Raw genomic sequence first — 15,062 nt, forward strand, 5'->3', positions numbered from 1 at the left:
AATATTCATAAAATCACACAATTCAAAAATATATTATTACCATTTTATCTACACTCCTCTAGAATTTGTACATACATACACATATGCACACAGACTTGTTTTTCTTTTGTACACGAGATGGGATAATGCTATATACATGCTCTTTTTGTAACTTCCTTCTTTTGTTCGACTATATATTGTGGATTTTTTACCATGACACTAATTCCCCACCTTTTTTATTTAACAAACATTTATAGTGCTTACTATATTTCAGGATTTTCCAAATACCATGCTTATAAACATCTGAATTCTTTAATGTTCTCTTAAGACATTATTTTTATTGCTGTAGAAATATGTTTTTTGTGTGTAACATCAACACTGCTCATTCAGATTAGGTATTTTGATATATGAAGGAGCAGTAGGGAAAGCGTGTCCATCACTGTGATTGAAGTGAGATAATTTTCAAAGAACTTTCTATAGAGAGGTTGAGGTTTTTATAGAAAATACCTGCAAAATGTTCTTTTGGTCTGGAGTGCAACATTAACAGGAAAACAAGTCAATTACTCTTTTTACAAAACTTTATTTAAACATACAGTACATTTTTGATATACATCCAAGTAGATTTCCTTACCACAAATATAATTGTTAGTCAAGTCTTTATTGTCTGTTCAAGTTATGGCACAAATAGTGTTTTCAATTCAAGCTCTTTTTGATCATACCTCCTATGTAGGCAGACACTGCATCTGTTTGGATCTTTGTCAAGTCATGAATCCCAATTGCCACAGAGATTTACAGTATTTCCATGAAGTTCCCACTTCAGCCTGTGATGTACCAATCACTATTAGAATATGGGCCAAAAGCCTATAAATAAAGTTAGTGGTGGAATTCAATAACAAATGCTTTTCCAATAACAAAAGCTTGAATTTTACATGTCTCCTAAATTTTCTGTCTTATGACTAAATTTCAGGTATTTAGAAAGTTTACTTGATAAAGTATAACTTGGAAAATATGCTGTTCTGTTTCTCTTGGGATTGAATCTGTTCAGATTTAATTATCTCCTGATGGAATCATAGATGTCACTATTCAATGTGTAGGTTAACATAGCTAAAACCACTAACACCCGGTAAAGAGAGGGACTGTGGTCTGATTAATGGAGTACAACTAGAAAGTATACGTTAAAATATTCTCTAGCACACTTGCTGTTGCAGTCATAGTGGAGAGAACAGTAACACGGAAATTAAGAAACCTAGGTCCTAAAACAATTTTTTTAAGGAAAAAAAAAAGAAAAAAGAAAGAAACAACCTGGGTCCTAATCTTGTCTCTGTCCTTAATTATGCAACAGTAATGCTGCTTTTTAATGAGTCCTTTTCTATGTCTCAGGCACTTTGTTGAGTGTTTCATGTGAATTTTTCTCATATTCATTCTTACAAAAATCCTGTAGAGTAGGTACTATTATCATTTCCATTTAACAAACAATGAAATAGATAACTAGAGAGGCTGAAATAACTTGCCAAGAGTTATAGCTAACAAGTGGAGAAACAACAATTCAAATCCAGGTCTCTCTGACTCCAAAATGCTAAAGTGTCCCGTGTTTCTAGCATTAAGGCTTTTGGACAAGTTAATTCCTGTCTCTCGGCCTCCAGAGATTGAACTAAAAGAAAATGGTCTCAAGCTTTCCTCCAGCTCATTCATTTTAGCCATTGTTTCTTCTTTCCACTATAATATAGTCAGGTTGTATCCCATATCTTTGGTCTTGTATATTAGTGATGTTCAGAAATCATTTTTCTGAATAAATATTTTGTAGCTATTTCTTGTAAAGTTTCCTTTCCATATACATACTTAATTTTAAAAAGTGTAATTTCCCTTAGGAGTATAATGCTAAATAGAGCTGAAATAGGATTATGGGTGGACTGGAGGGCTCTTGATCTTGGCATTGATATATCCTGCCAAGGTGCTCCTGCTGCTACACCCACATACTACTGACCATTTAGAGAGTGAAGGAGACAAAGGAAGGGATGTGGTGAGGCAGCAGAAGGCACCCCAACACCCCATCAGGAGAGGCAGTTTAGGGTCCTATGGCACAAGCCATAAATTTGAGATCCCACTCCTGGGTTTACTTAGCCCCTTCAAATTTAATTATAAGTAAATTTAACATATTCATGATATTTCACATTTCCAGGGGGTATTATTACCTTTTCTATTTCTGAGATATGTTTACACAGTCTTCCCAGCTTTATCAAAGATCAATATTTTCTCATTTATAAGGCCCATGCCACATTGTCAATTCGATGGTTTCAAAACTTACCCTTAGACATATAAGAAAAAAAAGACTATCCTCCATATAATCTTTTGGTCAAGAAGATAATGGCCATGTAGGATTAGTGTAAAATATGAATCAAGAATAAATGGATATTTTTGAATGGCATTTTCACATAGGCTTATTGAAGGCAATCTAATAGATGGGTGGATCTACTATTGGGAGATCACTGTCCTCTTTAAATAATATTAATTTTCAGTGCAACACACTTTATGCCACAGATGTATTCCTGAAAAGTTGTGCTCAAACTGGACTTCTATCAATCCATATCTTCTCTTCTATTTCCACAATCATTTTAGAATTGCTATATTGTGAATTTAGTCTTCATTTGTCAGTGGTTCTACAGTAGCACACCTACCTTTCTCTGCCTATAAGTTAATAGTGTATGCAGTGCTGATATGTACTACCTAGGAACTCCTAGGAACTCCTACTTAAAAAAAAAAAAAAAACAAAACCTGAATTCATTGGTAAAGCAAAGAACCATTTTGTAACAGGCTCCAAAGTGTTGTGCTTTATAAATCTAGACATTTTGATAGTGTTAAGACAGGATGTGCCTTAAAATGGATTACCATCTCACATCTAGCAGCCAAATATTATTTTTCAAGAGATCTGAAAGACAAATGATGTTCAAGAGTTAGCTTACCTTTCCACACAATTTTCAAATCCAGATTTAGAAAATGAATGGCATTTCCTGTAGGTAACTTTTTCTAGTCATAATAAAGAGTAATAAAAAGTTTTAAGTTTTGTACAAATTTTTTTTTTGTTATTACATAAGCTCAACCAAAGGAAATCACTTTCTGGTACATTGCCTATTTCCGATTTTTAAAATTCTAAGCTCCTTAGGGTATATCACTGAGATTATATCTCAAGCTTTGTCCACATACTTATCTGTAAAACTATTTTAAATGTTCACATATTATGTTAATATCTTCCATACTAAACAAAGGTGGATTTCTGCAAAACCTTAGAGCATATGTGAACGTTAGAGCCAGCATTTTAAGTCTTATTCCAGAGTATTATTTTGCAAACCTACTTCTAAAATAAATTCAAATAAAAAAGAACAATTTAAGATCACATGGCCAAAGGCACTAGGTTTGAAGTACCCTATTTTGATTGATTTCCATTATAACAGTTACATTTTACATTAAAAATCAAAATCTCACATTGGACACATGCATTTATATATGTACATACACATATATACACAGATAAAGTTGGTTTTGGAGGTTCTAACAATGAAATTTCCCAGATGGGTTCATTATTTTTTTATTTTCTTTAAGTTTATTTATTGATTTTTGAGAGAGAGAGAAAGAGAGAGCATGAGCAGGGGAGGGGCAGAGAGAGGGAGAGAGAGGATCCCAAGCAGGCTCTGCACTGTAGGCATGGGGCCCGATGCAGGGCTCAGTCCCAGGAACCTTGAGATCATGACCTGAAATGAAATCAAGAGTCAGATGCTAAACTGAGCCACCCAGGCATCCCTTTTTTCCTTCTTTAAAAGTTTTTAGGGGCGCCTGGGTGGCTCAGTAGGTTAAGCGGCCGACTTTGGCTCAGGTCATGATCTCACAGTCCGTGAGTTCGAGCCCCGCGTCAGGCTCTGTGCTGACCGCTCAGAGCCTGGAGCCTGTTTCGGATTCTGTGTCTCCCTCTCTCTCTGGCCCTCCCCCGTTCATGCTGTCTCTCTCTGTCTCAAAAATAAAATACAAGTTAAAAAAAGTTTTTATTTAAATTACAGTTATTTAACATGCACTGAAACATCAGTTTTAGGAGAATTTAGTGATTCATCACTTACAACACCCAGTGCTCTTCACAAGTGCCCTCCTTAATACCCATCACCCATTTAACCTATCCACCCACCCACCTCTCTTCCAGCAACCCTCATATTTGCATCCATGGTTAAGAGTGTGTTCTATGGTTTGTTTCTCTCTCTTTTCCCCCCTGTGTTTATCTGTTTTGTTTATTTTTTTAAAATTTGTTAATGTTTATTTATTTTTGAGAGAGAGACAGAGAATGAGCAGGGGATGGGCCGAGAGAGGGAGACACAGATCCTAAGCAGGCTTCAGGCTCTGAGCTGTCAGCACAAAGCCTGACGTGGGGCTTGAACTCATGAACTGTGAGATCATGACTTGAACCGAAGTTGGATGCTTAACCGACTGAGCCACCCAGGTGCCCCTCATCTGTTTTGTTTCTTAAATTCCACATATCAGTTAAATAATATGGTATTTGTCTTTGCCATATTTCACTTAGCATAATACATACTAGCTCCATCCACATCTTTGCAAATGGCAAGATGTCATTCTTTTTGATGATTAATATTCCATTGTGTATATATACCACATCATCTTTTTCCATTCAAAATTTGATGGACATTTGGACTCTTTCCATAGTTTCTCTATTGTTGATAAAGCTGCTATAAACATCAGGGTGCAAGAATCACTTCAAATCAATATTTTTGTATCTTTTGGGTAAATATCTAGTAGTGAAATTGCTGGATCATAGGGTAGTTCTATTTTTACCTTTTTTGGGAAACTCTATACTGTTTTCCAGAGTGGCTCCACCAGTTTGGATTCCCACCAATGGTGTAAGAGGGCTCCTATTTCTCCACATCCTTGTGAACATCAGTGTTTCCTGTGTTGTTAATTTTAGCCATTCTGACAGGTGTAAGGTAACATCTCATTGTTGTTTTGTTTTTCTCTGGTGATGAGTGACATTGAGCATCTTTTCATGTGTCTGTTAGCCATCTATACATCTTCTTTGGAAAAACATCTATTCATGTCTTCTGCCCATTTGTTAACTAGATTATTTAATCTAGTTAGCACTAGATCTGGGTGCTGAGTTTGATAAGTTCTTTATTTATTTTGGATATTGACTCTTTATCAGATATATCATTTACAAATATCTTCTCTCATTCTGAAGGTTGCCTTTTAGTTTTGTTAATTGTTTCCTTCACTGTGCAGAAACTTTGTATCTTGATGAAGTCCCAATAGTTTGCATTTGTTTCTCTTGCCTCCAGAGACATGTCTAGTAATAAGTTGCTATGGCTGATGTCAAAGAGATTGCTGCCTGTGTTCTCCTTTAGGATTTTGATGGTTTCATGTCTCACATTTAGGTTTTTTATCCATTTTGAATTTATATTTTTGTATACTGTAAGGAAGTGGTCCAGTTTCATTCTTTTGCATATTGTCATCCAGTCTTCTCTACACCATTTGTTGAAGAGAGTGTCCTTTTTCCAATGGACATTTATTCCTGCTTTATCAAAGATTGGTTGATCAATATAGTTGTGCATCCACTTCTGGGTTTTCTATTTTGTCCCATTGATCTATATATCTGTTTTTTTGTCAGTTCCATACTGTATTGATCACTACAGCTTTGTAATATAACTTGAAGTCGAGAATTATGATGCCTCCAGCTTTGCTTTTCTTTTTCAGGATTGCTTTGGCTATTCAGGGTCTTTTGTGGTTCTATACAAATTTTATGATTGTTTATTCTAGCTCTGTGAGAAATGCTTTTGGTATTTTGATAAGGATTGCATTAAATGTGTAGATTGCTTTGGGTATTATAGACATTTCAACAATATTTGTTATTCGAATTCATGAGCATGGGGAATTTTTCCATTTCTTTGTGTCATCTTCAACTTCTTTCATAAGTGTTCTGTAGTTTTCAGGGTACAGATCTTTTACCTTTTTGATTAGGTTTATTCCCAGATATCATATGGTTTTTGGTGAAAGTGTAAATGGGGTTGATCCCTTGATTTCTCTTTCTGGTACTTCGTTATTCCTGTATAGAAATACAACAGATTTCTGTAATTGAACTTGTATCCTGAAACTTTACTGAATTCTTATATTAGTTATAGAAATTTTTTTGGTAGAGTCATTTGGGTTTTGTACATAGAATGTCATGTCATCAGTAAATAGTGAAAGTTTGACTTCTTCCTTGCCAATTTGGATGCCTTTTATTTCTGTTTGCTGATTGCTGAGGCTAGGACATCCAGTACTATGTTAAATAACAATGGTGTGAGTGGACATCCTTCTCTTGTTCCTGACTGTAGAGGAAAAACTCTCAGATATTCCCCTTTGAGGATTATATTAGCCATGGGTCTTTCGTATATGGTCTTTATGACATTGAGGTATGTTTCCTCTATCCCTACTTTGCTGATGGTTTTTATCAAGAAAGGGTGCTGTGCTTTGTCAAATGCTTTCTCTGCATCTATTGAGAGTATCATATACTTTTTCTTCCAGCATCATATGGTTCTTATCCTTCTGTTCATTAATGTGGTGTATCACACTGATTGATTTGTGAATATTGAGCCACCTCTGTAGCCCAGGAATAAATCCCTCTTGATCATGGTGAATGCTTCTTTTAATGTACTGTTGCATTTGATTTGCTAATATATTGTTGAGAATTTATGCATCCATTTATCAATAGGAATATTGGCCTGTAATTCTCCTTTATAGAGGGATCTTTGGTTTTGGAATCAAGGTAATTCTGGCCTCATAAAATGAGTTTGGAAGTTGTCCTTCCATTTCCATTTTTTGGAAAAGTTTGAAAATAGGTTTTAACACTTTGAATGGTTGGTAGAATTCTCCTTGAAGCCATGTGGCCCTGGACTCTTATTTGTTGGGAAATTTTTGATTACTGATTCCATTTCTTTGCTGATTATGGGTTTCCTCAAAATTTCTATTTATTCATATTTCAGTTTTGTAGTTTATATGTTTTTATGAATTTATCCATTTCTTCCACATTGCTAAATTTGTTGGCATATAATTTTTCAAAATATTCTTTTACAATTGTTTGTATTTCTGTTGTATTAGTTGTGATCTCTCCTCTCTCATTTGTGATTTTAAATATTTGGGTCTTTTTTCTTTTTGATAAGTCTTGTTAGGGTTTTACAATTTTTATCAATTCTTTCAAAGAACCAGCTCCTGGATTTATTGATCTACTCCACTGTGGTTTTTTTTTGTTTCTATATCATATATTTGTGCTCTAATCTTTATTGTTTCCCATTTTTGCTGACTTTAGGCTTCTTTTGTTGTTCTCTTTCTACCTCCTTTAAGTGTAAGGTTAGGCTAAGTATTTAAGATTTTTCTTGATTCTTGAGGTAGGCCTCTATTGTTATATACTTCTCTCTTATGACTGCTTTTGTTGCATCCCCAAGGTTTTGGACTGTTTTCATTTTCATTTGCTTCCAATATTTATTTCTTTTTTAATTTTCTGGCTAACCCCTTCATTCTTTAGTAAGATTTTCTTTAACCTCCATGTATTTGTGGTCTTTCCAAATGTTTTCTTGTGGTTGACTTCAAGTTTCATAGCATTGTGGTCTAAAAATATGCATGGTATAATCTCAGTGTCTCTGAACTTTTTGAGGGCTGATGTGTGACCTAGTATGTGTTATATTATGGAGAACGTCCCATGTGCCCTCTAAAATAATGTGTATTCTGCTGCTCTAGGATGAAATGTTCTGACTATATCTGTGAAGTCCATCCTGTCCAGTGTGTCATTCAAAGCCATTGTTTCCTTATTGATTTTCTGCTTAGATGATCTGTCCATTGCTCTAAGCAGGGTGTTTAAATACTCTATTATTATATTATTATCAATGAGTTTCTTTATGTTTGTTATTGTTTATATATTTGAGTGTTCCATGTTGCAGGCATAAATGTTTACAATTATTAGATTTTATTGGGTAGACCCCTTTATTATGATATAGTGCCCTTCTTCATCTCTTGTTAACAGTCTTCAGTTTAAAATCTGTATCTATGTCTAAGTCTATATCTATATCATATCTATATCTATATCTATCATCTATATCTATCTATATCTATATATCTATAGCTATATCTATAAACATTTTGATGTAAGTGTTGCTACTCTGGCTTTGTCTTGATTCCATTTGCATGAGAAATGTTTCTCCACCACCACCCCCCCCAATTTCAATGTGTAAGGGTTTTTAGGTCTATAATGAGTCTCTTGTGGCAGCATATAGATGGGACTTGTTTTATTAACCATTCTCATACCATATGTCTTTTATTTTAGCATTTAGTCCATTTACATTAAGAGTAATCATTGATAGATATTAATTTAGTGATGTTTTATTACTTATTTTGTTGTTTCTGGAGATTTTCTTTTCCTTTCTAGTCCTTGTCACTTTTCTTTCTTTCCCACTCAAAGAGTCCCCATTAATATTTCTTGCAGGGCTGGTTTAGTGGTCATAAACTCCTTTAGTTTTTGTCTGGGAAACTGTTGATCTGTCCTTCTATTATGAATGACAGCCTTGCTGGTTAGAGTATTGCTGGATGCATATTTTTCCCATTCATCATGGTGAATATATCATGCCACTCCCTTCAGGTCTGTCAAATTTCTGTGGAGAGATGTGCTGTTAAATTTATTTGTCTTCCCTTATAAATTATAGACTTCTTCTGTCTTTCTGGTTTTAGGATTTTTTCCTCTATATTTTGCAAATTTAACTATGATATATCTTGGTGTTGGCCTGCTTTTGGTGATGGGCATTCTCTCTTCTTCCTGGATCTGGATGTCTCTTTCCTTTCCCAGATTAGGAAATTTTTAGCTAAAGCCTCCTGCAATAAACCTTCTGCTCATTTCCCCTCTCTTCTTCTTTTTGACCACTATGATATGAAAATTTTATTGCTTTATGAACTTGCTGAATTCCCTAAGTCTACATTTGTGACCCAATATTTTTCTTTCCCTCTTCTTTTCAGCTTCAGTATTTTCCATAATTTTATCTTCTTATTCATTCCCCTGCTTCTTCCATTCTTGTTGTCATTACATCCAATCAGTTTCAGATCTCACTTATAGCCGTTTTTATTTTGGCCTCTTTTTTAGGTCTTTTATCTCTGTGGTAAGGGACTCCCTGGTGTTTTCTATGCTTTTCTCAAGACCAGCTAGTATCCTTATGATCATTGCTTTAAATTATGGATCAGGCAGGGGTGCCTGGATGCCTAGTTCAGCTCAGGTCATGAACTCATGGCTTGTGAGTTCAAGCCCTGATTCAGGCTCTTACTGACAGCTTGGAGCCTGGGGCCTGCTTTGGATTCTGTGTCTCCCTCTTTCTCTGCCCCTCCCCTACTTGTGTTCTGTCTCTCTCAAAAGTAAATAAACATTAAAAAACTAAAAAAAATTATGGATCAGGCATATTACTTATACGTGTTTCAGTTAGATCCCTGGATGTGACCTTTTTCTATTCTTTCTTTTGGGATGAATTCCTCCATCTTGGCATTTTGTGTAAGTCTCTGTCCTCTGTGTGTTTGGAAAGCCTGTTATAGTTCATGCTCCTGAGAGTAATGGCTTTTTGAAGAAGTGGTCATAGGGATGCCTGGGTGGCTCAGTCAGTTAAGTGTCTGACTCTAGATTTTGGTTCAGGCCATGATCTCATGGTTCATGTGATCGAGTCCTGCATCAGACTCTGCATTGAAAGAACAGAGCCTGCTTGTGATTCTTTATCTCCCTCTCCCTCTGCTCCTCACTCACTTGTGCTCTCTCTCTCTCAAAATAAATAAATAAACTTAAAAAAAGTGGTAATTTACTATCCAGGGCTTGGAGCTTTAGGAAGCATCTCTGATGTATGTTGTGTGCACTCTGCTGCTGCGTTTTGGCAGCTCTTTCTCTCAGATCAGCCCTCTGCAGAGTTTCTCATTGCCAGTAGTGGGGAGTGTTTGGATCTTGGCCACAGAGTGGCAAGTTTTAAGTAGGTGTGCCTTAGTCGGCTTGTTAAAAGAGGCATGATCCTATTTCCACTAGAGCTGAAGCTTTGCAGAACTCTATGGTCAGTAGACCTGATGCTTGTGAGGGATTTGTGTTGATGGTCTGGAGGAGGCACCAGCTGCCTTGGTTCTCAGGCATGCTTTCCCTAGAAAAGTAGCACCTGCAGAGTGCAGGAGGGATGGGCTTGGTGTAAGCAGCTTAGGCTGCCACTGTTAGCACTCTGATGCTCACTGAAGTTAGTTTACACTGAGGGTTGTGGAAAAGAAATGGTACCTGACCCTCTCATCTCAGGAGGGGGAATTTGCACCTGCCTCTGTTCTGGAAGCTCTCCCAGAAAGAGTGAACAATCTCATGTGTCCCAGGCATCCCTCAGATCCCTGCCTTCACCCTGTGTCTAGGCCATCTGCTCACCGGGCAGCTCCATGCACCTCTGTTATATCCCATGGAAGCCTGTTGAGTTTTAAAACTCCAAGTTTAGGGACCTGGTGTGGCTGGGTCCCACATTGGTCCTCTGGGGGAGGGTCTCACCATGCTGGAACTGATGCAGGTTTGTCCCAGAAGGGCAGTCACACCAAAGTGCAAGGGGGTGGATTTGGAATAAAGTGCAGGAAATAACCAGTATGCAGGTTAGCCACCCTCAGCAGGTATCTCTGCACCTATGTTGGTGGGCAGGGGAGGGTAATGATGCCTGCTGGCTCTTTTGTCCCTGAAGAGGCAATGCACCTCTCCCAGATGTTCTCCATGAAGGGGGAACCATCTCTCTTGGTGCATCCCAAGTGGTCCTCAGATTGTGCCATCCACTACCAGGCTATCTGCTCTCCTTCTCCACAGGAGCACTGCAGTGCCAGCTGGGCTCCATATGAACCACATTGTGGACTTCTAAAACTCCTGTCTTTGAGCCCCGTTGCTTGTAAAAACTCATGAAAACCAACCCCTTTCATTTTCTCAATGTCTTTAGGGAAGTATTTTCCTTGTGCAATCCCCTGTGCACTCTTCTCTCTCTCACCTCTCCCCATGACCAGGGCTCCCTCCTCTCCATAATATCCATGATCCTTTTCTCTCAAAATCACATCTCCACACCTCCTTCCTTCCACGATGTGGCATTTTCTCTCCCTCGGGTTGTGCGTTTTGTTGGTCCTCAGATTGATTTCTTGAGTGTTCATAATGATTTGATATTTATCTAGCTGTGTTTGATGGACGAGGGAAGTCTAAGGTACTCCTACTACTCCATCATCTTCCCAGATGTGTCTATTTAGTTAAAGCTTTGTGTTTCAAGTATCAAATCAATACACATTTCCTGAAGACCAAAAGAAATCTTATGAGACAGGAGTTTCTCAAAAAAACTGAAGAGCAGGAATGATACTGAGCCTCATGGAGGACTGGATCATGAAATTAGGAACTTCTCAGAAACCAATGCTAGCTAGGTCCACCTGTCTCATCATTGTTTCTTTCTTTGCAAACTGACTTTGCTCCCCTGGCCACATGGTAGAAAATATAGCTTCTCATAGCTAAAGAGATTTTGCATTATGGGTCAGCCACTCAGAAAGTCAAACACTTAATGGGTACCAATTCCAAAATGCATTAGGGGCCTGATTCCACCTGATTGAAGCTACCATGGCCAGAGGAGCAGTGCTATGCAGGAGATGCATGGTCATGTGGTGTTTTGTTTAGGTACAGTAGATATAAGGATGAATAGCAGCATACCTACCCTCAAGTTGTTCACTATCTAGGATACAAGAATGAAATCAGAAAACTTGAAACTCAATGAGATAAGGGCTTTATGAACGGTACTGTGGGGAGCTCAGAGGGAAAAATCTTTGCCAAATGAGGTTGCTGAAGTGTTAGTAGTTAAACTAACATTAAATTTGGGTTTTAAAGGCAGAATAGAAAGTTTATTAGAGGAAAAAGGGTGTAGTGGTAGCAGAGAGGTGAAGGAATTCCAGAAAAGAAATGATATATGCAATAAGCCAAAGAGTGAAGATCCTGAGGAGTTCATTGTGACTGAAAATTAGAGTGTGAGGAGGAGAGAGAGGTAGAGTGATAGGAGATGAAGGCAAAAGGAAACAATGTTTTTGGGGGATGGTGGTCTCATATGCAATGCTAAAGAAGTCAGATTTTACTTAGTATGTAAAGGTTTTTAAGGAGAGAAGTGACATGATTAGGGCTATTATTTGTATTTAAGTGAAACTGCCACTACTAGGGCAGGTAGATACAGCTCATTATTATGAGAAAGAATATAATCTTATTACTAGTAGATCATAAACATGTTTCAGTGCATGAAGAATTCAGAGGAGAGGAGCAACCCAAATCTGTGTGACCTTGGACAAGTCATTTTATCTCTGTGATTCAGTTTCATCAAGAACCTAATCTGTAAAATAGAGAATGATAATAGTACCTACATGTTGTTTTGAGATTAAAAGTGTTAATAGTTCCTGGTACATAGTAGGCACTGCAAGTGTTACCCTTCATTTCTTTTCCTACCCTTTGCTGGCCCTCATAGTCCCAAGCCACACCCTCTCACAACCATATTTGGTGCAGGCTAGGGATGTGCCCTCAAGGGCTTCATTTTCACTTAACTTTGGTGTGTTGTTATGCTAAATAACTCCTCACCTTGTGTCAGCATGAGAAGGAATTCATGCAGTGGTTTCTTCCTCAATAGGTAATTGGAATAGAATGGGGAGCCTTGTGTCAAGACCAATGAGAACAATGGGTTGTGGGAATAGAAAGGAGGGAACCATGATCAGGAAAATATTTCTGAGATAGAAAATATTTCTGAGATAGAACCAAAAAGATTTTGTGTCCAACTGAATATGGGAACTGAGGAGTGAGAAGTTGTGATTTTACATGTATGTAAGCAAGATAAATAGATCTTTTTCTACTACTTTATCAACTATTTTAATTTTTAAAAAAACAATAGTATATGGTAGCTACACTTGTGGTGAGCATAGGATAACCTATAGAGATGTTGAATACTTACGTTGTACACCTGAAACTAATGTAACGAGTTAACTGTACTTAAAAAAAAAAAAAAAAACTGTGCACATTTCAATTGACTTTTCATTTGTTCCATTGGTAGCTCTAATTGGAGAAAAACAACTGAAGTGATCTCCACTCAGTAGTAGCCTGAATGGGGGATCTACTGTGCCATTAGCAACAATTGTTAGAACAACAGTTGCTTACAGCTAAACTATATTGTTAGTATAGGAAATAAGACTGAAATTTGATATGGATAATTGGGGCATGTTATGTTTTACAATATATGTGTTCAGCTTAGTTTCCCCAAAATATGATTATGTTCAACAGATTCCCATAGAGTAGTGGTCACAAGCCCAAATGTGTATAGACACCAGAGAGGTTTCATGTTGGAAATTAGTAGCAGTCTCCATGTTGCAACATCTGAAAACATGAGTAAAAAGAAACATTTTAGAGGTTAAAAAGCATGAAAATGTTATCATTGATATTTATCAACAAAGTACAAAATAAAGCAGGTTTTCAGAGTTGCATGAGTATCACTTTCCCCACTCCATCTGACTCAATAATGCTATTTTCATTTTCAATTTGAGAGACAGAGGCTGTAAACATGTTTATTTTTTCCAAACTTGCCCTTGTGCCAAAGAGTTTGCTCAGCAAGATTCTTTCTCTCTGACCCTAGAAGCCACTGACCTAAGGTAATAAATTCAAATATGTGATTTTTGTAGCCCATGGTTTCAAAACATTATAAAACAAAATATATAGGATAGGACTGAACATATTAAGGCCTCCTTTTCAGAAACACAATAGTCATGCTGTAAAGTAACATACTATCTATAGGTTATTATTATTACTATTAATCAATGGACTTTTATCTGTCGTTTAAAAAATTTGCTATGAAAAGTTTTAAACACAAAAATACAAAATAGAAACACTCATATAGCATAACCTAGATTTAACCACTGTTAACATTTTATTATATGTATTTGCTTCACCTGTCTTTAAAAAATCTCTAACAGATAATGCTTTTTTTTTTTAGCCTTTTAATTAATGTTTTTTTTTTAACGTTTATTTATTTTTTTGAGACAGAGAGAGACAGAGCATGAACAGGGGAGGGTCAGAGAGAGAGGGAGACACAGAATCTGAAACAGGCTCCAGGCTCTGAGCGGTCAGCACAGAGCCCGACGTGGGGCTCGAACCCACGGACTGTGAGATCGTGACCTGAGCCGAAGTCGGCCGCTTAACCGACTGAGCCACCCAGGTGCCCCCAGATAATGCTTTTTAAAAAAATTACCATTACGACACCCAGTAGTTAAAATTATCCTTGATATCAACTAACACCCAGGCAATGTTCAATCCCTATGATTGTCTCAAAATGGATTTTTTGCTTTTTTTAAAACAAAGGTTTTATTTATTCAAAACAAGGTCCAAACAAGGTCAGCATGTTGCACTTGGTTGATACATCTCTAAAGTTTCCTTTATTCTGTAATGATGCTCCCTTCATTTTATTTGTGTCAGTTAATTGCTGATAGAATCAGGTTATCTGTCCTGTAGAATTTTATACATTGCATCTTCATGATGTCATTAAATATGCTTCTATCCCCCTAATGTCTATAAATTGGTAGTTGAATGCTTCCCAGTTAGTGCTGGGTACTTACTATTATTACAACACATCAAGAGGCTTATAACATCTTATTTTCTACTTGTACTGTTTTTAAGATTGACCACTAGGTTCAGGTGATGTCTGCATCAAACTATTATCACTAAAGGTTTTAATAAAAATAACCATTACCTAGGTCCATTACTACATTGGGTTTACAAAATGGTGATTTTTTTCTAATTCTATCATTCCTCATGTAATTACAAATGGTGATTCTTCTATAACAATTTTCCTTCAACAACTATTTGAATACCCTGAAAATACAGTTTTTACAGGAAAGACATAATAATTGTTTCTTTCTTTTTATTAGTTTCTAGAATAAAAAAGGTTGGTGACATAGCAATGAAAGCAACGATAGATGAAAAAGAATAGTATATAATAGATGCTAATATATTAGATACTATTAGAAACGGGAATAGAGAA

The sequence above is a fragment of the Panthera tigris genome, chromosome X (genome assembly GCF_018350195.1).
Source record: "Panthera tigris isolate Pti1 chromosome X, P.tigris_Pti1_mat1.1, whole genome shotgun sequence".
Classification (NCBI taxonomy): Eukaryota; Metazoa; Chordata; class Mammalia; order Carnivora; family Felidae; genus Panthera; species Panthera tigris.